The sequence below is a fragment of the Salmo trutta genome, chromosome 14 (assembly GCF_901001165.1).
Source record: "Salmo trutta chromosome 14, fSalTru1.1, whole genome shotgun sequence".
In the NCBI taxonomy this organism is placed as follows: Eukaryota; Metazoa; Chordata; class Actinopteri; order Salmoniformes; family Salmonidae; genus Salmo; species Salmo trutta.
In genome coordinates, this window is record NC_042970.1 from 54,988,134 (window position 1) to 55,011,954 (window position 23,821).

Sequence of the window (23,821 nt, forward strand, 5' to 3'; positions counted from 1 at the left end):
GGTTGTCTATACCTGGTTGCTTATCATTATTGATTGATAACAATAGGTTTTCCACCTCAAATTCAAAACGGCAATCCTTCTCTTTCATTATTAGATCTTTTATACAAAAATATGAGGGTTCACTGTGCAATGTTGTCATTCACTTCTGAGTTTTTCTATTTTACTAGTGAAATAGTCATTGGAATTATTAGCAATATCGAAATGTTTTGCTATACATGACCCATCAACTCCATTGAAGGTTTGGAGATTAATTGGGTTTTCTGACCATAATATAATTTAAGGTGCTCTAAAGTATTTTTACATTGTGTTTTATGTAATTTATCTTGGTTTGGTAATATATGTTTGTTAAGTTTAGTCACAAAATGTCTCAATTTGCAGTATGTCAACCAATCAGCTGAGCAACCTGTCTTGTTTGCCCCCTCTTCTGCATAATTTTTTTGAACCATACAATATTTCAATTCCTGGTCAATCCAGGGTGGCTCTAACAGTTCTCAGTTAGTTTCTTAACATGGGCTATTCTTAGCCCTTTCTTGGGTAGCTTATCAGAGATAAACATAATATGGAGAAAAATATGTGTCAATCAGGCACTTGTGAGTGTGTGTGTGTGTGTGTGTGTGTGTGTGTGTGTGTGTGTGTGTGTGTGTGTGTGTGTGTGTGTGTGTGTGTGTGTGTGTGTGTGTGTGTGTGTGTGTGTGTGATGTGCTGGAGCTACTGATCCGGAAGCGTGGCTCTCTCACTTCTCTCAGGCTTTTGGGAGGGAGGGTGGACAATGAGCTTGTCGTAGCGTATGTAAGCGATGTCCCCACGCTCTCTGGAAGCTTTCATAGCTGCGATAAGTTCTTTCCAATTCTGGCGCACAGCTTCATAGAAGACCTCGTTGGTTCGTCTCAGACTGTTGGTTCGTTTCAGATTCTTGGCACTCTCCAGAACAGCCGTCTTGTCCATGAACCTTAGGAACTTGACCACTATTGGCCTGGGTCTGTCACCTGGGCTGGTTACAGGTTTTCCAGACCTGTGGGCTCGCTCCACCTCAATCTTCTTATGATCCATCTGCAGCTTTTCGATAACCATCTTTCTCACTTTCTCCTTAGACTCCATCCAGGTCTCATGTGGAGACTCTGGTATGTCATCCACAATAATGTTAATCCTCTAGATCAGGCCTGGGCAAAGGCCGGCCAGGGGGCCGTTTGCGGCATGCAACCTGATTCAATACGGCCTGCAGAATCATGCTCAGACCACAAAGAATTTGCGTTAGTAAAGTTTTGAAAAACATATTTGTTATTCATATTAAAAGACCAATGAATACTCGCCTTTGTGGAATGATTTAACTCCCACCGCTTGTGGGACATTTATTTTGAAGGCACGTATAAATAACAACTGCACGAGGACAGACAGTGACTGACAGGCAGACACACACGTCACAGTTACAAATAGTAGCTAGCTAGAAATTGCGCAAAAATGACTTGAAAGATTTCAAAGAAAAGGAAAGTAGACAATGAACGTAGGGTGTTCCAGGAAGAGTGGACATTGAAATATTTCTTTATTGAGGTATTAGGGAAAGTGTGCAAAGAGACCATCGCTGTCTTGAAAGACTACAACTTGTCCCAACACTTCCAGACGAAGCATGCAGAGAAATATAGGAATATGTCTTCTGAGCAGAGGGCAAGTGCATCGAAAGAGTTGCTTTCTCAGTTGCAAAAGCACCAAGTACTTTTCACAAAACTGCATTTAGCAAATGACGGAATTGCGAGAGCTAGCTATGTACTGTCCCACAAAGTTGCTAAACATAGCAAGCCATTAGCTGAGGGCGAATTCATTAAAGAATGTTTAATTGACTCTGCAGCAATACTTTGCCCAATACTTTGACTAAGTGAAGTTTAAATAAAGGTAATAAAATACAAATCTGTTCTTATTTTCTTGTTCAAACAGCAAGAAGCACCTGTCAAACTCTGTAATGTCTCACAAAACAAAGGGATGCCAATACGCACGGGACTAGTATTATCAGAGGACCTTGGAGTTTGCCGAAATACAGTAGGTTATTCTGGATGGAATTGTTGCACTCCACCCATGTAAAAATGACTGAGATGGCAGATTCGCACAGGACAAAAATAATAGATATGGTGTTTTGTCCTTGTTCACAAAATTACATTATCCGACCTCCCCCAGTAAAACTAATCCCAACAAAATACACTTGTACACATTAATACCAACGCCACTGATTGCCAGAAGATATAGTAAGCAACACTGGCGAAATTAGGAATAAAACAGTGACTAAGTGAATCAAAACAGCTGCTATGGAGGTAATTGCACAAGCCTTATATACAGCCGTTCGTTTCAAAACTGTGCCTCTTGGATTTAATGGTACTGGTGCCTGAATGTGGCACGTTGCTGTTGCATGTTCCAAGCTGTGAGCTCTGTGCTCAATGCTCTGTGTGCTGACTGGAAGAGAGAGTGGGAACCCACAGGGGAACACTACAAGAGTCTCTCTCTGTCTCTCTCGAGCGCTCTCGCTCTCACACACACACACACAGAGATCATCGCCCATCTATTTGACACACATGTTTGCTGTCTTCCACTCTCCCCCCACACCCTTAAACTCTCTCTTCTCTTTAGACATCTTCCATGCTCTGCTCGATCATGGATGCTAAAGCCCAAAGAAGTAACTCATGGGCAGCTAAATGGCCAGTCTGGCCCTGACTCCTTTGACCCGCAGTCCCGCCAAGTCACTGACCGGCTGACCGGCTAGGCCCACTAACCTCTCACAGACATACAGTGCATTAAAATAAATACAAATGTTTCCTCATCAATCTACACACTATACCCCATAATGATGAAGCTAAAACAGGTTTTTAGCAATTTTACCAAATGTATTAAAAGACCCTTTGCTATGAGACTCGAAATAGAGCTCAGGTGCATCCTGTATCCATTGATCATCCTTGAGATGTTTCTACAACTTGATTGGAGTCCACATGTGGTGGACATGATTTGGAAAGGCACACACCTGTTGATATAAGGAGAGTTGTCAGTGCATGTCAGAGCAAAAAACCAAGCCATGAGGTCGAAGGAATTGTCCGTAGCGCTCCGAGATAGGATTGTGTCGTTGCACAGATCTGGGGAAGGGTACCAAAAAATGTCTGCAGCATTGAAGGTCCCCAAGAACACAGTGGCCATCATTTTTAAATGGAAGAAGTTTTGAACCACCAAGAGCTGGTCGCCCGCCCAAATTGAGCAATCGGGGGAGAACGGCCTTGGTCAGGGAGGGGACCAAGAACCCAATGGTCACTCTGACAGAGCTCCAGAGTTCCTCTGTGGAGATGGGAGAACCTTTCAGAAGGAAAACCATCTCTGCAGCACTCCACCAATCAGGCCTTTATGGTAGAGTGGCCAGACGGAAGCCACTCCTCAGTAAAAGGCACATGACAGCCCGCTTGGAGTTTGCCAAAAGGCACCTAAAGGACTCTCAGAACACAAGAAACAATATTCTCTGGTCTGATGAGAACAAGATTGAACTCTTTGGCCTGAATGCCAAGTGTCACTTCTGGAGAAAACAAGGCACCGTTACTCACTTGGCCAATACAATCCCTACGTTGAAGAATGGGTGGCAGCATCATGCTGTGGGGATGTTTTTCAGTGGCATGGACTGGCAGACTAGTCAGGATCGAGGGGAAGATGAATGGAGCAAAGTACAGAGAGATCCTTGATGAAAAACTGCTCCAGAGCGCTCAGCACCTCAGACTGGGGGGGAAGGTTCACCTTCCAACGGGACAATGACCCTAAGCACACAGCCCAAACAAGGCAGGAGTGACTTTGGGACAAGTCGCAATGTCCTTGAGTGGCCCAGCCAGAGCCCGGACTTGAACCCGATCGAACATCTGTGGAAATACCTGAAAATAGCTGTCCAGGAACGCTCATCATCCAACCTGACAGAGCTTGAGAGGATCTTCAGAGAAGAATGGGAGAAACTTCCCAAATACAGGTGTGCCAAGCTTGTAGCGTCCTACCCAAGTAGACTCAAGAATGTAATCACTGCCAAAGGGGCTTCAAATCAAATCAATTTATATAGCCCTTCTTACATCAGCTGATATCTCAAAGTGCTGTACAGAAACCCAGCCTAAAACCCCAAACAGCAAGCAATGCAGGTGTAGAAGCACCTGCAACAAAGTACTGAGTAAAGGGTCTGAATACTTATCTAAATGCGATATTTCAGTTTAGGATTTTTCTAAAAACCTGTTTTTGCATTGTCATTATGGGGTATTGTGTGTAGATTGATGAGGAATAATAACAATTTAATACATTTTAGAAAAAAGCTGTAACGTAACAAAATGTGGAAAAAGTGGGAATAGTGTTTCTCATGTGCACTTTATACCCTTTAAATACAAAATGATGTTGACACCGGTGTATAAGATTCTCATGAATATATAACAAGATTGTTGCTCCTTTCTTAAACTCATATCCCTCCATAATATATTCCTCCAGTTACTAAATTCCCTTTTTGATTTCACATTCCAAATGGCTCCAGTAGGAATAATAACAGGCTTATTTTTGTAATTACAACTCAAAACAGCTGTGGGGTGAGAGATGGTACAAGAACATACACTATATATACAAAAGTATGTGGACACCCCTTCAAATTAGTGCATTCTGCTATTTCAGCCACACCCATTGCTGACAGGTGTATAAAATCGAGCACAGTCAACAGTCAACTGAAACGTCTAGGAGCAACAACGGCTGAGCCGCAAAGTGGTAGTCCACACAAGCTCACAGAATGGGACCGCCGAGTGCTGAAGCTCGCAGCGTGTAAAAATCGTCTTTTCTCGGTTGCAACACTCACTGCTGAGCTCCAAACTGCCTCTGGAAGCAACGTCAGCACAAGAACTGTTTGCCGGGAGCTTCATGAAATGGATTTCCATGGCCGAGCAGCCGCACACAAACCTAAGATCACCATGTACAATGCTAAGCATCAGTTGGAGTGGTGTAAAGCTCGCCGTCATTGGACTCTGGTGCAGTGGAAACGTGTTCTCTGGAGTGATGAATCACACTTCACCATCTGCCAGTCCGACAGAAAAAAATGGGTTTGTCCGGATGCCTGGAGGATGCTACCTGGCCGAATGCATAGTGCCAACTGCAAAGTTTGGTGGAGGAGGAAAAATGGTCCATACAGAAATGGTTTGTCGAGATCGGTGTGGAAGAACTTGACTGCACAGAGTCCTGATCTCAAATCCATCGAACACCTTTGGGTTGAATTGGATCGCCGACTGCGAGCCAGGCCCAATCGCCCAACATCAGTGCCCGATTTCACTAATGCTCTTGTGGTTGAATGGAAGCAAGTCCCCGCAGAAATGTTCCACCATCTAGTGGAAAGCCTTCCCAGAAGTGTGGAGGCTGTTAGAGCAGCAAAGGGGGGACCAACTCCATATTAATGCCCATGATTTTGGAATGAGATGTTCGACGAGCAGGTGTCCACATACTTTTGGTCATGTAGTGTACCTCCAACAGTGTGTCACCTGAATGGAGAGAGAAGAGCAGACAGAGAGAGTATGTAGCCTTTCAATGATGTGAAACTAGTGGAGCATGGAATGCTCTTTGACAATAGAAGCTGCAGACAGCCCAGTCCTAGCCTAATCACACGCTAGGTCAGCGCACACACAAAGTCATCAAAGCATCCAAGGTTTTTCAAGAGAACTTTGTGCTTTGTGACGGGGTAGAGAAGGAATAGCACACATGACACATTCAATAGAGTATCAAGTCAAGTGGGTTTGATTTGTGTTACAGGCAGCACGAAGGCTATAAGGTCTTTTGCACTACGACAGTACATCTCTATTGAAGGCTCCTTCGTTATTTCATTTCCAAAGGCCTTCGGATTTTGAGTGAAACACCAAAAGATTTACCTCCATCTAAACCTCTATCTAAATCCAGCAAAACGTGAGTTTCTGATACCAAAGAAAAAATGTTTTTTTGCTCTCTGGCTCTCCGTTTGTCTGCACAACATCAAATGACGTTTGATGTTGCTCACGCTGTTGTCACTGCTATTTGCAATGTACACACAGAGCCCCTTAGATCAAGTAGGGTGGAAAGAAATCAATGGCTTAACATGCCTGGGAACTCTTGGCGAATCAAATGCTTTATATTTTTGCTCTAATTTAACAGTCTCTAATGTAGCAGAAGCAATGGTTATCGAGCAGAAGCAGTTATCGAGTTGTGTCCTTAATCAAAGCTAAAACAGTTCAGTTCTGCCACCAAGAAAATTAAGTCTCTCAACTATGCCTCTTTACTTATTAAAGTGGTCACGTTTGAATGAAATACAGCCATCCAGGGGCTTGTTTTTATTCCAACACACACGGTAGTTAAACCTAAACACTAGGGTTGGGTTCAATTTCATTTCAATTCAGGACTGACACTGGAAATGGAATTTCTGTTTACTTCCTGAATTTAATTAAGTGAAATTGTTAGTTTTTTTAACTGTAGTTTTCCACTGTAGTTGGATACAATCAGGATTGTTGTTGGTACTGTAAAAAAACAGGTGGACACCCATGGGATGCCACTTCCTTACTCAGAGTAACACAGCTGAAACATTTTAGGTTCCATTGAATCAAACCCATATTGTAAGCTTGCAACAGTAACTGCTAGGCTTCTACTAAGGCATTGGGAGTACACATTCCCTCAGGGAAACAGAGATAGGCTCAAAAAGAAATGAAGAGGGCAGCCTAGCATTTATCTTTCCATCTCTCCATCTCTGGCTTTCTGTGTTAGTCGAGAATGTATTTTTTAAATATTTGTACCTAATACAAACATAACATTTAGCATCAAATGCTAAATAGCATGCCTCTCTTTATATCTTTACTGCCAAATTCTGAATACAAAATGTCCCATCTTCCTCTTACTCCTCCCTTCCACAGATCTAAATCCCACCGCAGCCGCCCCCTCTCCCCCCAAATCCCCCCTGGCCATCCGTTTCCCCTCAAAGGGCTAGGTTAGTAGTACCGCATGGTGTGCTTGGTTTAGCCTAGTTTGTATTCTACTTGACCAAAGCCAGAGAGAGGGAGCCGATTGGAGGCTGCAACAGGGCTGTACAGTGCACTGCTGTCAGCAAAGGTCACCACTCAACGGACGGGCAATCTGTTAAGCTTGCCAGAGTGACTGCCCACACACACGCACCGCATACCTCCATTACGTGCCTGGGCCAAGGAATCCCACGTCCCTCTCCCCTTTTACCCACTCCCCTCATCTCTCTTGTCCCTGCTCGGTCTCACACACTTCTGCTGAGCCCATCAGTTCTCCTATTGGCACACTTCCTTCGACACTGCTGCCCATGCCCTTTTCCTTCCCAGAGACGCAACGCACGGCTTATCAGAATGGCCTTCATTAAGATCACTTGGATAGCAGAGCACATTTTTTGGGGGGGACGTAATTGAGCTTCTGAGTAATTTAGTAAATACACAGAGCCATGGCAAAGCCACTTTAGTGGGCAAACAGTCCCCTGTTCAAATAGGATCACTTGTGGCACGCTTGCCATAAGCAGGTCTCTGAATAGATGGTTTAATAAAGCAATTAAATGCATGGACACGAGAAAGCACAATCATGCACGCACACCATACGCACACACCCACACACACACTGCTTAGCTCCAACAAGACCATTACAATTTGTAAAGCCTAATGAAAAAGAGATGCTATCCTGGCCCCACCCCTCCCACAACTCATACAGCACACTCAATAATAATATAATTGTTTAATGTGTCACTTTCACACCCACATGTAATTTACAGAGTAATACAATAAAGGGAGCCTCTTGTTAAAACATACATTAGATATCTTGTTTTTACTATTCAGGCCCTAATCGTTGCGATGTGATGGATCTTGGTCATTTGGTCCGCAGTCTCTACAATCTGTTGTACCATAAACAAGACTTGGTGTTATTTATCTGTTTGCCAAGTGCCCACACATGAAATGGCACACACCTTGCATCAGCAAAGTCTATTCATCTTGCTTCCTCCCACATCTGAAAATTATTAGGCACACAGATAATGATTCAGGGAACACACACACTCGTCTGATGGCACAAACTCACTTTGATTCATTGGGTGCCGGTGAATAGACAGGAAAAGCAGGAGGGACACAAACAAGTCTGGACAAAAGCCTTTGCTTTGTTGTGTATTTCATGCAGAAGGATGGCACACAATAACATAACTGCCAATATGACAGACCTCCCAATATCATCCTCTTATTGTTGTTCTTGAATGCAACTCTGTTGGTCTTTTCTCCTATTATGTTAAAATGTAGCAGTTAAAAAACAAATGTGGATAATTTTGGACTCAGCATGACACTCCTGTTGTGTTGCAGCCATTTCAGTAGAGTTTTTATGTTTGCAGCCATCATTGACATTAGCGACACAGAGGCCTACTACATACAGAGCAGTTTGTGAACGAGGTACCTACATATAGCGTTCACATTGTTTTTGCTGTTATTTTTCCATCTGTGTTTACACTGGAAAGAATTGCCCATTTTGGCAATTCGTATTTGACTGCTGTTGCAAAAGTGGTTTGTGGTCAAAATTCCTCTAAACTAGCGACTTGACAGCCTGCATACTTAACTGTGTTCGAACTGTGTTTATCCAAGCATTGAGAGAAGCAATTGCGACTATGGCTCTTCATGGCTTAAGGGGAAGAGAGATTAAGAATGGGGCCAAGTGATTCAGTTACACACACGAATACATGAATAAGAACATAGACACACCTGTTATGCAGTGTAAGTAAGTAGTGAACTACATGTAGTTCAACTAGTTATTTAACTCCATTGTGGCGCTGTTTGGTGGTAGTTTAACTAGTAAATTAAAATCTTGGTAGTGTTTTCAGTAGTTAACTACTTTTTTGCCGTGTAGCCAACTACTGGAACAATTGTTTTTGAGCCCAAATAAAATATGGGTGTATTCGGCAAGAATGTCCTTTCTTTTCAGCATCATACTTACCTAATTTTCACTTGAAACAGTTTTGTGTTTAATAAGCTAAATTACACAGTTAACATTGGACTCTAGAGTGATCTGTTATTGCAATTTGTAAACTATATTTTTCCTTAAGGGTAGCTTTAGTGTAGCTTGTAAAGTGGTTGTTCCACTGGATATCATAAGGTGAATGCACCAATTTGTAAGTCGCTCTGGATAAGAGCGTCTGCTAAATGACTTAAATGTAAATGTAAATGTAGCTTAACTTATTCCAGTGTGAAGTAATTGGTAGCTTGGGTAAACATTATTTTCAGAGTAGCTTCCCTAACAATGCCTCTACATTACAATCGAAAATTACCTGCACCATCTCCACAATCAAAACCGAGAGCTTTTTCCCTTCATCTCTGTGGAAACGCTAGCCTGGAAGGCCCCAGTGTATCTTGCTGATCTAAAAACATCCTCGCCAGTAAGCACCAGTTGTGACTGTAGTTCTAGTGACATTTGTGCTGTTGTTCTTGGCACTGAGGCTCGGTGGCCGGCTCCTTCTGCAACAACTCTGATCCTAATTGTTGTTGAATATTCCTAATCAACAGAGAACAGTCCCTCCCTCCACCACCACCACACAGCCATGCAGCTGTGTGGTGGGCCTGTTTGACAGTCACAGTGAATAACTGAGGGGGGAAAAATAATAATGATCATACTCACTCGCCGAGGTTACCCCTTAGGTTGAGAGGCTATTTAAACAGAAGTGATTATTGACTGCTCAAGCTGTCATTTAACGAGTTCAGTGGAAGGGTGGTGGATGTCATAGCAAACTCAAGAGCAGTTATAGCTGTAAACAATGCCATTTCTCATTTCCATTCGACTAGTTACAATATTTTGAAAGAAGCAGCAGACATTGTGGAAGGCTGAGACAGATTGGAGGACAACTGCTGTTTGAGGAGTGGCGAGGCTTGCCTTCGGTTTGGCTGCTGCTTAGCTCCCTGCATATCCTTTTCTGCACAGGGTATCCTGTGCCCATTGATTTCAGTATCAGAACTGTCAGGATCTTTCCACATGAGCATATTGGAGGCTGGGCTGAGTGTGGAGACATGATATGTGAAGCAGGCAGTTTGTCGCCCCCAAAGCTGCTCTGAGGGTGTTTACTATGTTTACTATGAACATACTTTATCAATAAGGATCGAAAGCTGTATTGAATGCTGTGAAAAGTCTATTTTATGGAGGTATAGATTGCGTGCGAATAACTCGTCCATTAACTTTCTTAATGCATATTTTGAAGCCGCGGTGCTCTATAATATGCAACTGTCCTCATTTACCCAGGCATCCGGGTGTTAAACCTCTCTCCTTGGTCACCCCTGATGTGGATGCTGGGTAAGACAGGCCCATCATGCATGCAGGCAGGAGGACTAACCCAGCATCTTCCTCATTACGAAAACATAGTGGCCCATGTCTGGTTCTAATACTAAGTTCACGAGAGTTATCTGGCTCTAAAGTATGAAAAAAGCAATGTGCATTGTAAAAGGGAGGTTACATAAATGTGTAGGCTAATTGCACATTAGGCCGAACTGAAATAAAGAGAGATATTCAATAAGAATGCATACTGTATAGACAAAGCCCATTGAGGGCAGCAGAGAAAGCTCAGAAATAACCATTAAAGCCATAAAAAATCATCTCCATTTGCTACTTGAAAGCTAATTGAGTAATTATCTCTCCATTTAGTGCATGTGGTTACATTTTCTTATGGGCCCCAACTGAGATGTGTGAATAGCTAACTTGATAGACAGAGTCTAATCTTCACTCTGTGACTAAAACCATTAAATCCTTAGACCCAGATAAAGAAACAGTTGCTTTTATGGAACTGTTTCAATTCACTAGACCAATTAATGATTCCTTTAGTTACAAAAAAGAGATTAATACAACCGTTTTCATTTTTAATATCAAGTTATGATTTGATTTGAGCATCCTCTAAGTCAGGGGTGTCAAACATATGGCCCGCGGGGTCTAATACGGCTCGCAGGTAAAAGAATAAGCATAATTATTTAACATTTATTTACCTTATTTACTGAAATCAAATCGAAACTGTGTAGAAATTATAATGGACCTACATTCCAACAGTTTCTTAACTGTTACCAGCTCGCTAATAATCAGCTAAGCTAGAGAGTCAGGTAGCATTGACAATTCCTAAAACAATGGATAGAGGATTATTTTTTCCCAATTTTGAGAGCGAAGAAATAACACCACATTATTTATGCTGCCCCCAGTGAAGAATGAATTTGACATCCCTGCTCTAAGTAGTATGTTATTGTTAACAATATAGATTTAAGTTTGCCGATGACACAACGGTGGTAAGCCTGATCACTGATGACGATGAGACAGCCTACAGTGAGGAAGTCAGAGAACTTGCAGTGTGGAAACGGAGGGCCGATTCACATCGACGAGACTGTAGTGGAGCGGGTCAAGAGCTTTCACATCACTAAGGACCTATCATGGTCCAAACACACCAACACAGTCGTGAAGAGGGTGTGACTTTTCCCCCTCAGGAGGCTGAAAAGATTGGGCAGGGCCCTCAGATCCTCACAGTTTCACAGCTGCACCATTGAGAGCATCTTGACTGGCTGCATCATTGCTTGGTATGGCAACAGCTTGGCATCCAACCGTAAGGCACTACAGAAGGTAGTGTGTACGGCCCAGTACATCACTGGGGCAGAGATCCCTGCCATCCAGGACCTCTATACCAAGCAGTGTCAGAGGAAGGCCATACAAATTGTCAAAAGCTCCAGCCACCTAAGTCATAGACTGTTCTCTCTGCTACCTCATGACAAGTGCTACCGGAGTGCCAAGTCTGTGACCAAAAGGCTCCTGAACAGCTTCTACCCCCAAGCAATTAGACTGCTGAACAGTTAATCAAATGGCTACCCGGACTGCTCTACATGACCAAAAGTATGTGGACACTTGCTCGTCGAACATCTCATTCCAAAATCATGGGCATTAATATGGAGTTGGTGCCCCCATTGCTGCTATAACAGCCTCCACTCTTCTGGGAAGGCTTTCCACTAGATGTTGGAACATTGCTGCGGGGACTTGTTTCCATTCAGCCACAAGAGCATTAGTGAGGTTGGGCACTGATGATTAGGCCTGGCTCGCAGTCTGCATTCCAATTCATCCCGAAGGTGTTCGATGGAGGTCAGGGTTCTGTGCAGGCCAGTCAAGGTTTTCTACACCAATCTCAACAAATCATTTCTGTATTGAACTCACTTTGTGCACGGGGGTGTTGTCATGCTGAAACAAGAAAGGGCCTTCCCCAAACTGTTGCTACAAAGTTGGAATCACAGAATCGTCTAGAATATCATTGTATGCTGTAGCGTTAAGATTTCCCTTCACTGGAATTAAGACCAAACCATGAAAAACAGCCCCAGACCATTATTCCTCCTCCACCAAACTTTACATTTGTCACTATGCGTTCGGGCAGGTAGTGTTCTACTGGCATCCAACAAACCTAGATACGTTCGTTGGACTGCCAGATGGTGAAGCATTATTCATCACTCCAGAGAACGCGTTTTCACTGCTCCAGATTCCAATGGCGGCGAGCTTTACACCACTCCAGCCAAAGCTTGGCATTGGTGATCTTAGGCATGAAGCTCCCTACGAACAGTTCTTGAGAGGACGTTTCTTCCAGAGGCAGTTTGGAACTCGGTATTGAGTGATGCAACTGAGGACAGATGATTTTTTACGCGCCACGCATTTCAGCACTCAGCGGTCCCGTTCTTTGAGCTTGTGTGGCCTACCACTTCACTCTTGAGCTGTTATTGCTCTTCGATGTTTATACTTCACAATTACATCACTTACAGTTGACTGGGGCAGCTCTAGTAGGGCAGAAAGTTGACGAACTGACTTGTTGGAAAGTTGGCATCCTATGACGGTGCCACGTTGAAAGTCACTGAGCTCTTCAATAAGGCCATGGGGGAAGTGCCCTGGGATGAGCAAGAGCAACACTAAGGGCTTAATTTAATCTGTATTGCTGAAGCGTTACAGACTGCGCGATCAAAATGTTAAGGTAATTTCTGATTGAGCTGACATATGCAGCGTTTACCGTGAATGAGGTTTCTGCTAACATGGGAACATTGCCTTTAAATTTCAATCATGCTGTAACCCCGAACTTCAGCGCTGCGGATTGAATCCAGCCCTTAGAGAGACAAGACAGAGGATACTCATTATGAACTGGGAGTGAGCCCATGTGATGCCATTCATTTTCAGGCCCTTTTTAAAAATGCATTAAAGTACAGTGGCAGTGAAGGGAGACATGACGATTACAAACTCAGACAGCTGATATGGGTTCTCTCAGGTACTGTCACACATGCGTGCACGTGTCACATGCACACACACGTGCAAGCACACTATACCAGCCCTTTAAATACAAGAATATAAGGTTCACTTGGGGGTAAGATGCCGAATAAAAAGCCTTTGAGGTTTTCAGAGATGGGCTACAGTCACACATAAGTGCTGTCCCCAAAGGGAGCATGTCATCCAATGCAGTGGTAAAACACTAAAGGGAAGTAAGGAAAAGGCTCAAACACACTTGTGTACCACCTAGCACAGTATGTACTTAGCTTATTAAAATTGTTTACTCAATGTTGACGTCACAGTACACTTTACACCTGTCCATTGAACTCATAGACAACAGAGACAGTATGTCAATGTCCAATATGGCACCTGATTCCCTTTATAGTCCACTATAAAGCGAATAGGGTGCCATTTGGGACAGTCTACATATCCCCATTATTCAGGAAGTTGATTATAAGCATACAAAGTATATATGCTACTTATTCTGGATTTATTGTTTTTCTGCTTTATTCTTTATCTTAGAATACGTGGGAGGCAAATTAACAGTTGTGGGGATGTCTTATGAGTGACTTGACTCCAATGAGAGAGGGGAAAATCATGAAGAGAGAGACAGAAAGGGATAAATATCAACATGCAAATGTATGTAAATGCACTCCATAGCTTATCTAGCGCTGCATTTACACTGGCAGCCCAATTCTGATATTGTTTCCACTAATTGGTCTTTTGACCAAACGCATCAGATCTTTTTACATCAGATCTTTTTCAGACCTGACTTGATGAAAACAAGATCTGAATTGGACTACCTGTGTAAACGCAGCCTAAGATAGAGTATCTTATATTTAATGGTAAACTACTGCTACAATCAAAAATTAAAACCCATCCCCCACAAGGTTGAATAATTAAATCTATGATTGGTGAGCGTGTTTTTAGTAAAAATAACTGCATGGAAATGTAGAAGACCTGAAAATAAATTATAACTCATGCCTTAGGCGTTGCCGTCTCAATTGCTTATGGAGAGAACATGGTAGTCCTCCAAGCTTTGCTGCTCAATATTTTCTAAACCAGTAGGCCATTCAAAACGCGATATGCAATTAATCATGACAATGCATTTCAACCGTCATCTCTCAACATCAGAATCAATTATATATACTGTACATATACAGTACCAGTCAAAAGAATGGACACACCTACTCAAGAGTTTCTTTATTTTGACTATTTTCTACATCGTAGAATAATAGTGAAGACATCAAAACTATGAAATAAGACATATGATCATCTGAATCAGGGTTAGTTTGGCAGCTGGTGTGAAAGAGGAGCGATTACAATAGAGGAAAGCAAGTCTAGATTTAACTTTAGCCTGCAGCTTTGATATGTGCTGAGAGAAGGACAGTGCACTCTCTAGCCATACTCCCAAGTACTTGTATGAAGTGAATACCTCAAGCTCTAAACCCTCAGAGGTAGTAATAACACCTGTGGGAGGAGGGGCATCCAACAGATCCAACAGGTCCCAGACAAGCTCAATGGGATTGAGATCCGGGCTCTTCGCTGGCCACGGCAGACCACTAACATTCCTGTCTTGCAGGAAATCACGCACAGAACGAGCAGTATAGCTGGTGGTATTGTCATGCTGGAGGGTTATGTCAGGATGAGCCCGCAGGAAGGTTAACACATGAGGGAGGAGGGTGGCTTCCCTGTAACGCACAGCGTTGAGATTGCCTGCAATGACAACAAGCTCAGTCCAATGATGCAGTGACACACCGCCCCAGACCATAACGAACCTTCCACCTCCAAATCAATCACGCTGCAGAGTACATGCCTCAGTGTAACGCTCATTCCTTCTACGATAAATGCGAATCCGACCATCTTCCCTGGTGAGACAAAACTTCAGTGAAGAGCAGTTTTTGCCAGGTCCAGTGACAGTGGGCTTGTGCCCATAGGCGACGTTGTTGCCGGTGATGTCTGGCGAGGACCTGCCTTACAACAGGCCTACTAGCCCTCAGTCCAGCCTCTCTCAAGCTATTGCGGACAGTCTGAGCACTGATGGAGGGATTGTGCGTTCCTGGTGTAACTCGGGCAGTTGTTGTTGCCATCCTGTACCTGTCCCGCAGGTGTAATGTTTGGATGTACCAATCCTGTGCAGGTGTTGTTACACATGGTCTGCCACTGCGAGGACGATCAGCTGTCCATCCTGTATCCCTGTAGCGCTGTCTTAGGCATCTCACAGTATGGACATTGTAATGTATTGCCCTGGCCACATCTGCAGTCCTCATGCCTCCTTGCATCTTTTCACACAGATGAGCAGGGACCCTGCGCATCTTTCTTTTGGTGTTTTTCAGAGTCAGTAGAAAGGCCTCTTTAGTGTCCTAAGTTTTCACAACTGTGACCTTAATTGCCTACCATCTGTAAGCTGTTAGTGTCTTAAAGACCGTTCCACAGGTGCATGTTCAATAATTGTTTATGGTTACATTTTATTTTAGATTTTAGTCATTTAGCAGACGCTCTTATCCAGAGCGACTTACAGTAGTGAATGCATACATTTCATACATTTGTATTTTTTTTTATTTTCCCGTACTGGCCCCCCGTGGGAATCGAACCCACAACCCTGGCGTTGCAAACACCATGCTCTACCAACTGAGCCACACGGGACCATTGGTTGATTGAACAAGCATGGGAAACAGTGTTCAAACCCTTTACAATGAAGATCTGTGAAGTTTTGGATTTTTACGAATTATCTTTGAAAGACGTGGTCCTGAAAAAGGGACGTTTCTTTTTTTGCTGAGTTGAGCACGCTTCTGTCTATTTGAGCTGGTCAGTATGTGTTGGTAATCCTGTTTAACACAGCTTTTTTATGTATCGCGTATTAAAACTGCATAAGTGTTGCCCTCCACTTTCTGGAGGACCGAGTTCAATGGAATTCGAGTATGATAGCTAAGGAGATGGAGATAACGCCTGTCTCCAGCTTACATCTTCAAACGAAGGGAAACCATGACATCCGTGACAGGAGACGCGTCCATCTATGATGTATATGGGTAAGAAAGTGGTTTAATTTCTAGTTAAAGTGTACTGCTTGCTAACGTTACGTGTATGATCTTATTATTTGTATCTCAGAGCCATTTGCTTGGCTAACTAACATTGAACCTAGTTGGTTAGCTCCCTGCACATTCATGCAGGTTAGTAACGTCATGAGTTGTGATTATGGTTCATTGTTTAGCTAGATAGCTAACTAGATGTCTTAACAAAAGAGTTCACTATGCAAGTAACCATTCCGGGTGTGTTCGTAAATTCAGTCTGTACTTCTACTCCGATTTCAGAGCACTCTCTTCTGAGTGAGCCATAGCGCAGAATAACTGATGAATTTACAAACGCTGAACACCAGTTGTATATGGTTGGGGTCAGAAACCGTTGGCAAAAAAAGCATAATTAAATTGTTGCCTACAGCAGTTAGTCAACAACTCTCTGGATAACATGAAAACAGCACAACCAGCTGTGCTAGGGCGAGTAAAATGGTCTGAGTGTGGTGTTCTCTCATTATGTGTCTTGAAGTAGCTAGCAAGCTAGCCAATGTTAGCCAGTTAGCTTGGGTGCTTGACTGCCGTTGTGAGGTCAGAACTTTCAGATCAAACCTACTCATCGGCCAGAGCGTCCAGTGTGCGCTCTGAATGCTCTGAGAGCCAAACGCTCTGAATTTACGAACAAACAATCTGACAGCACAGTTGCAATCACCAAAACTCTGTATAACATAACAGCCTTACAAGCTCTGCTAGGGCGAGTAATGTTCAGTGAGCTGTTCTCTCATTTGTATCTGGAAGTAGCTAGCAAGTTAGCTTAGGTGCTTGAATGCTATTTATTTGTTATTATTATGAACAAAACAAATACAAAAACAGAAATATACAAACAAGTGTACATAAACCTAACCGACAGGGGTTTTACATATCAAGATACTAATCATTTAAAAAAATAATATTTAAATTCTATCTTAAACAATGTGAAGAGGGGTTTGTTCTCTGACCACTTCATTTTATGGAAAAAGAATGTGCCATGAAAAATAAACACATTAACAATGAAAGTTAAATCAGGGTCCATATAATTTGGATCTTTAAAAAACATATCATATTCTTTCAAATTAACATTAATAGTAGTTTCTTTTCAAATAAAATGTTCTAACTCAGTCTAATCTTCTGACATAAGAACAGTCCCAAAATAAATGGTCAAGAGTCTCTGGGTCACAACCACAAAATACACATTTGTTATCAATACAGTTGAAGTTGGAAGTTTACATAAACTTAGGTTGGAGTCATTAAAACTCATTTTTCAACCACTCTATAGCTTTGGCAAGTCGGGTAGGACATCAACTTTGTGGATGACACAAGTCATTTTTCCAATAATTGTTTACATACAGATTATTTCACTTATAATTCACTGTATCACAATTCCAGTGGATCAGAAGTTTAAATACACTAAGTTGACTGTGCCTTTAAACAGCTTGGAAAATTCCAGAAAATGATGTCATGGCTTTTGAAGCTTCTGACAGGCTAATTGACATCATTTGAGTCAATTGGAGGTGTACCTATGTATGTATTTCAAAGCCTACCTTCAAACTCAGTGCCTCTTTGCTTGACATCATGGGAAAAGCAAAAGAAATCAGGACCTCAGAAAAACAATTGTAGACCTCCACAAGTCTGGTTCATCCTTGGGAGCAATTTCCAAACGCCTGAAGGTACCACGTTCATCTGTACAAATAATAGTACGCAAGTATAAACACCATGGGACCACGCAGCTGTCATACCACGCAGGAAGGAGACACATTCTGTCTCCTAGAGATGAATGTACTTTGGTGCGAAAAGTGCAAATCAATCCCAGAACAACAGCAAAGGACATTGTGAAGATGCTGGAGGAAACAGGTACAAAAGTATCACTATCCACAGTAAAATGAGTCCTATATCGACATAACCTGAAAGGCCGCTCAGCAAGGAGGAAGCCACTGCTCCAAAACCGCCATAAAAAAGCTAGACTACGGTTTGCAACTGCACATGGGGACAAAGACTGTACCTTTTGGAGGAATGTCCTCTGGTCTGATGAAACAAAAATGGAGCTGTTTGGCCATAATGACCATCGTTATGTTTGAAGGAAAAAGGGGGACGCTTGCAAGCCGAAGAACACCATCCTAACCGTGAAGCACGGGGTGGCAGCATCATGTTGTAGGGGTGCTTTGCTGCAGGATGGACTGGTGCACTTCACAAAATAGATGGCATCATTTGCAAGGAAAATTCTGAGCATATATTGAAGCAACATCTCAAGACATCAGTCAGGAAGTTAAAGCTTGGTCGCAAATGGGTCTTCCAAATGAACAATGACCCCAAGCATGCTTCCAAAGTTGTGGCAAAATGGCTTAAGGACAACAAAGTCAAGGTTTTGGAGTCACAAAGCTCTGACCTCAATCCAATAGAAAATGTGTGGGCAGAACTGAAAAAGTGTGTGCGAGCAAGGAGGCCTACAAACCTGACTCAGTTACACAAACTCTGTCAGGAGGAATGGGCCAAAATTCACCCAACTTATTGTGGGAAGCTTGTGGAAGGCTACCCAAAACGTTTGACCCAAGTTAAACAATTTAAAGGCAATGCTACCAAATGCTAATTGAGTGTATGTAAACGTCTGACCCACTGGTAATGTGATGAAATAAATAAAAGCTGAAATAAATCATTCTCTCTACTATTATTCTGACATTTCACATTCTTAAAATAAAGTGGTGATCCTAACTGACCTAAGACAGGGAATTTTTACCACGATTAAATGTCAGGAATTGTGAAAAACTAAGTTTAAATGGTGTATGTAAACTTCTGACTTCAGCTGTAGCTATTTTGAATACGTGTATAATAAAGGCCTTTACAAGGGTGTTTAACTGCTGTTGTTAGTACAGAACGCTCAGATCAACCCTTAAAGAGATGGGAGGGGCTAAAGATTAAGAGGGTGTGAATGATGCTGAGTGGGTGTTGACAAAGAAGGGCTCTCCGGTAGTAGCGCTTGCTGGTTTTTTCGACTGCACAAATTAGCTTTTAACAAGGCGCACCTGTTAATTGAAATGCATTCCAGGTGACTACCTCATGAAGCTGGTTGAGAGAATGCCAAGCGTGTGCAAAGCTGTCATCAAGGCAAAGGGTGGCTCTTTTGAAGAATCTCAAATATAAAATACATTTTGATTTGATTAACAGTTTTTTGGTTACTATCTGATTCCATGCAGTATGTGTTATTTCATAGTCTTGATGTCTTCATTATTATTCTACAATGTAGAAAATAGTAAAAATAAAGGAAAACCCTACAATGAGTAGGTGTGTCTAAACTTTTGACTGGTACTGTATGTATATATATATATATATATATATATATATGTATATGTGTGTGTGTTTTGTTCTTCAATTATGTAATTGGATAGGACAGGTGGGTCAACTGATCATCCTGAGGTATGTTGCACATGGCAAACTCTGATACAGGAAACGACTCATAGGAAGAAATTAAATGGTGTTCTTAACTATTGTGTCCAGTTACACAAATTGCTCTTATGCCTTTGTAGTAACTTTGTAATTACACTAACATCATTGTATTATGTTGTTACATAGTACATGTTGTCACATTGCAATTACTTAAATAAATTTAAACAACAATATTGTCAATGTAGCAATTACAGCGTTATGATACAATTATACTTTATGTGAAGTGTGACCAAAATGACCAAATAATCCTGTATTCAGTATTACAGAAATGTGAGGGGATGTGTCTGAGCTAGGAGAATGTATTTAATATATTCCTTGTTTTATTTGGTCGAGAGCAATCAATATGCACAGTAAATCAAGGATAGTACAAATCACAGTGATAAAAAAATGTGGGTTAAATTGACTCTATTGGGAATTATCTTCAAGAGAGTGATACACTCCCTGGAGTTGAGAACTGGAAGGAGTACTTTTTACTCCATTAAGAGTAACCAGAGACAGGAGCCCAATCCCAAATCGACCCCTAGACCCTACACCATATGCACTTGTGGAGATCTGTGAGGATTTGACAAGTGTTAGTGATAACCTTGTCCTCTGATAGGCTAGGTGAAAGTTTCACCTGTCAAACCATCTCAGATCTCCACAATTGCATAAGGTGTAGGATCTAGGGGTCGATTTGGGATTGGGCAAGGGACTTAGATCTATGGAGTTATCCACAAATGTGGGAGGGGCTCATTATCATATTTCCCAGCATGCCCTGTTGATTAGTTTAATTGTTTGTTTCATTATCTTTGTTTTCGCATGTACATTGATTGTTTTGGATTCTATGCTACACACAGATAAGAAGCATGCATTTTTCTAAACTAATCCAATCTGTAAGTGGTTGTACTTATAGCAACCGTTGGTAAGATTTTTGTTCCAGTTTACATGCTGTAGGTAGTCTTCTTGTACACCATTTCATCCTTACTTTGACAGGCATTCTGATTGCAAGTTGTAAATGATATAAAAGAGCTGGATATCTTCCTGCAAGTTGGCTTCCAGAAATTTCAAACCACCTTAATGTGAAATATTCAAATAAACCTGTACATCCTTATAACTCAAAGGAACTAAACTGAAAGAGAAATGTGCTCTGCTGTATTTGATTGTTAATTCACAACAAAAAAGTTTAAAATGGCAAGGGAGTTCACTGAAAATAGTAAAATGGCAATTGAAGTTAAATTTAAGCAACTCTGAGAGTTGGATATTAACTCCATTTAGTTTTGTTTTAACGCCAAAAGTATCAACACCATGACCAGTGTAGTTTTAGCATTAAAATGGGGGTGCCCTTGATAAGCAGTCTGTAAGTAATGCCACCAGTCATACGACAGGACCATATAGAACATTCAAATTATTTTCAAAAGGCTAGTCCTTTTTCCCCTATAGCTGGTATAACCTACTGTTACATTGTAACAAATGTTATATTTCAATGGCGAACGTGTATAAAGATGGCAGAGTACAGATACTGTATGATGCCATTGTTTTACCACCGAGTCTTTAAACTTCTTGGAGCTAGAATGCTAATGCCGATACAAAGAAAGAGTAACGTAGAGCAATATGGCAAACGAGGCATTTGTGGTAAGTGCATGGAGGCAGCCATCTTCATGCACTTCCTCCATTGCTGCCATGTTGGACAATTACATTCCAGTAATAGAACATTTGGTGACAGCATCTTAGCGGCCAAAATGGAACGTCAGTATGGCAACATGGTCCAGTTGTATACTAGTTGTATAGTATTTTGTAAAAAGAATTTGAGCAACCCGAAAAATACTTCAACTGGTTGTAATCTGCTTATCTGACCAGATAACAACCAATATATGACATCTTTCCTAAATTTTCAATATATCACTGCTCTGTATTAGTTTCCTAATACTGTATTGGTTATTAAAGTCACTGCACATACCTGTCTACTCTGACCACGTACGAGGAGGTCTGATACTAGATGCTTGGTCCCAATGCTCTCAGCCCGGGACTGTACAATGGAATCCTGCAATTTAAAAGAAGCATAATAAGCAGAGTGATTTCACTACATAGACCTAACCTGTCGCAGCAGAGGCTCAACTGAGACCTTATCACCAAAAACCCCCTGTGGATTCAATTAGGGAGTGCAGGATTACTGCTGTAGCATCTGGATGATAAAATATTATTCCCTACAGAGCTTTACATTGCAAATATTGAATGATCCCCCTGTATGTGCCAATATTCTGTCCTATTTAAAGAGGATATGTTGCATGTGTTGATGGCTTTCAACAGGGAAAAGATAGTTAGGCAACATCTTTTGGTGAAAAATCAGTTCACTGTGAGACATAACGGTAGTTTCTTACTAATAGGCTACACATATTTATTTGTAACATACAGTGCTACTGCAATGTATGTTGATTAGAAACAAGTGATCTGGGGACTTGTGTTTTCCAAAGCTCGAAGGTAATCCTTAGGAGTACTGTTGATCAAAGCTTGAGTTCTGGTCTGTCCAGAACCCATCCATGCTCCTCAAGACATGGCCGTATCTATGTTGAAAATATTCGATCATCGTGCTTAAGAAAAAAAGTTACTACCCACTGGATTTTGCACACGATAGAAGACATACTTTCTCTACAACGTGAATTGGAGTTAGCTCCTGGAAGAACCTGGCGAAGATCAAAGGATCAAACACCTGTCATTTTCAGCCCAGACCCCTGCAAAGAAGTGGCAGCCTGCTCTTGCCTAAGGCAATACACCTGAGATTTCCATTTAAAATTCCCTTACACTTCACACGGTAGCTATATTTCTGTTATGCTTTCACAGAGATTTTAACACTTCTGTCCCCCGGTGACAGTGAACATTACTGCTGGAAAGATTACGGTAAAAAAAACTGACCTATAGAAATCTGTCATTCAGTTTTATATGAAAAACACAATTATGTCTCATGGAGTGCTTAAAGTAATTATCTAGTCAATTAACTCAAGAGTTTGGTTTATCTTCTCAGAGCCATTTTGGTTGTTCATGCCATATTCAGTAAGACTACATTTCTTTGATTAAAATTGGACTTGGGATGCATGCACTTTACTCACTCTTAATGGGAAACTTCTTCAGTCAATGAGAGCCTTAGCAATTAACATACCTAAGAGGAGGAGACTTGGGATGATAAGCTACGTGACGAATATCTACGGGAGTATGTCTGTACTGCACACACAGTCATTTTAAAAGAATTCCATGCATAGTCTGAAACATTCCCTGGCCCAAAATTAAGCCCTACATTAAAATACCTTGACTTATATTTAAACAAGTTTAGCTCAGATGGACTTCAAGTGGGCCTCCCACTCTCAGAAACAGTCATTCAACAGTTTCATGTGTTTCAGACCTGGGTCCAAAAAGTATTTGTTTTCTTTCAAGCACTTTGAATATTTGATTGAACCTGCCAGAAGTGCCAGATGGACAGGGTTTGCACTTTTGAGACTATTCCATTCAACAACTAAAGCGCAACTAAAGCATGATTAAACGCAGGTAAAGTATTTGAAAGAAAAGAAATACTTTTTGGACCCAGGTCTGTTATTTTCATACTTGTGCTAAATTGGGCAAGATGGGGTTAAGCAGTTGCAACACCTTTGTAAATACAATATAGTGACAGATACTGATAATGCAGAGGTAGCTAAATAATGATACATTTTCTGTAAAAATGACCCTAGAATGTTTGCCCTTCCGTCACCTCCACAAATGAATGCTTCTGCTATAATTCATACATTACATTGTAATTATGTATTTCTGATGGATAACCCTATAGAAGCATGGGGTTACCTTCAGTTGAAGGGGAAGCCATTCTATCAGGGCAGAGGTGGAGCACAAAACATTTGACAGCACAGCATTCACAAATAATAGATGCATTAGGGTAAAACACTAAATAATGATGATGACAGATCTGCAAAGAACATGGCTGTCTTCGGGCTAAGCTTTCTCATTGCCCTGTGTCATCAGTCAGCTGCATGAATAGCCTATCTGCAGTGTCGGATCATTAGTATTGTATTGACATGAACTATTTGGACTGT

The 23,821-nt window shown here is 41.7% G+C and overlaps 1 protein-coding gene across 2 annotated transcripts in view; it reads right to left on the minus strand.

The window, feature by feature from the left end:
• Window positions 1-23,821, minus strand: part of raly (RALY heterogeneous nuclear ribonucleoprotein) — a 154,628-nt gene that overhangs the window by 129,666 nt on the left and 1,141 nt on the right. The window contains exon 2 of one of the 2 annotated variants that reach the window (XM_029776427.1): window positions 21,703-21,786. The exons of the other annotated variant lie outside the window; for it this stretch is intronic. The gene's annotated coding sequence lies outside the window, so the exon portion shown is untranslated. The remainder of the gene's footprint in view (window positions 1-21,702; window positions 21,787-23,821) is intronic. 2 annotated transcript variants of the gene reach the window in all.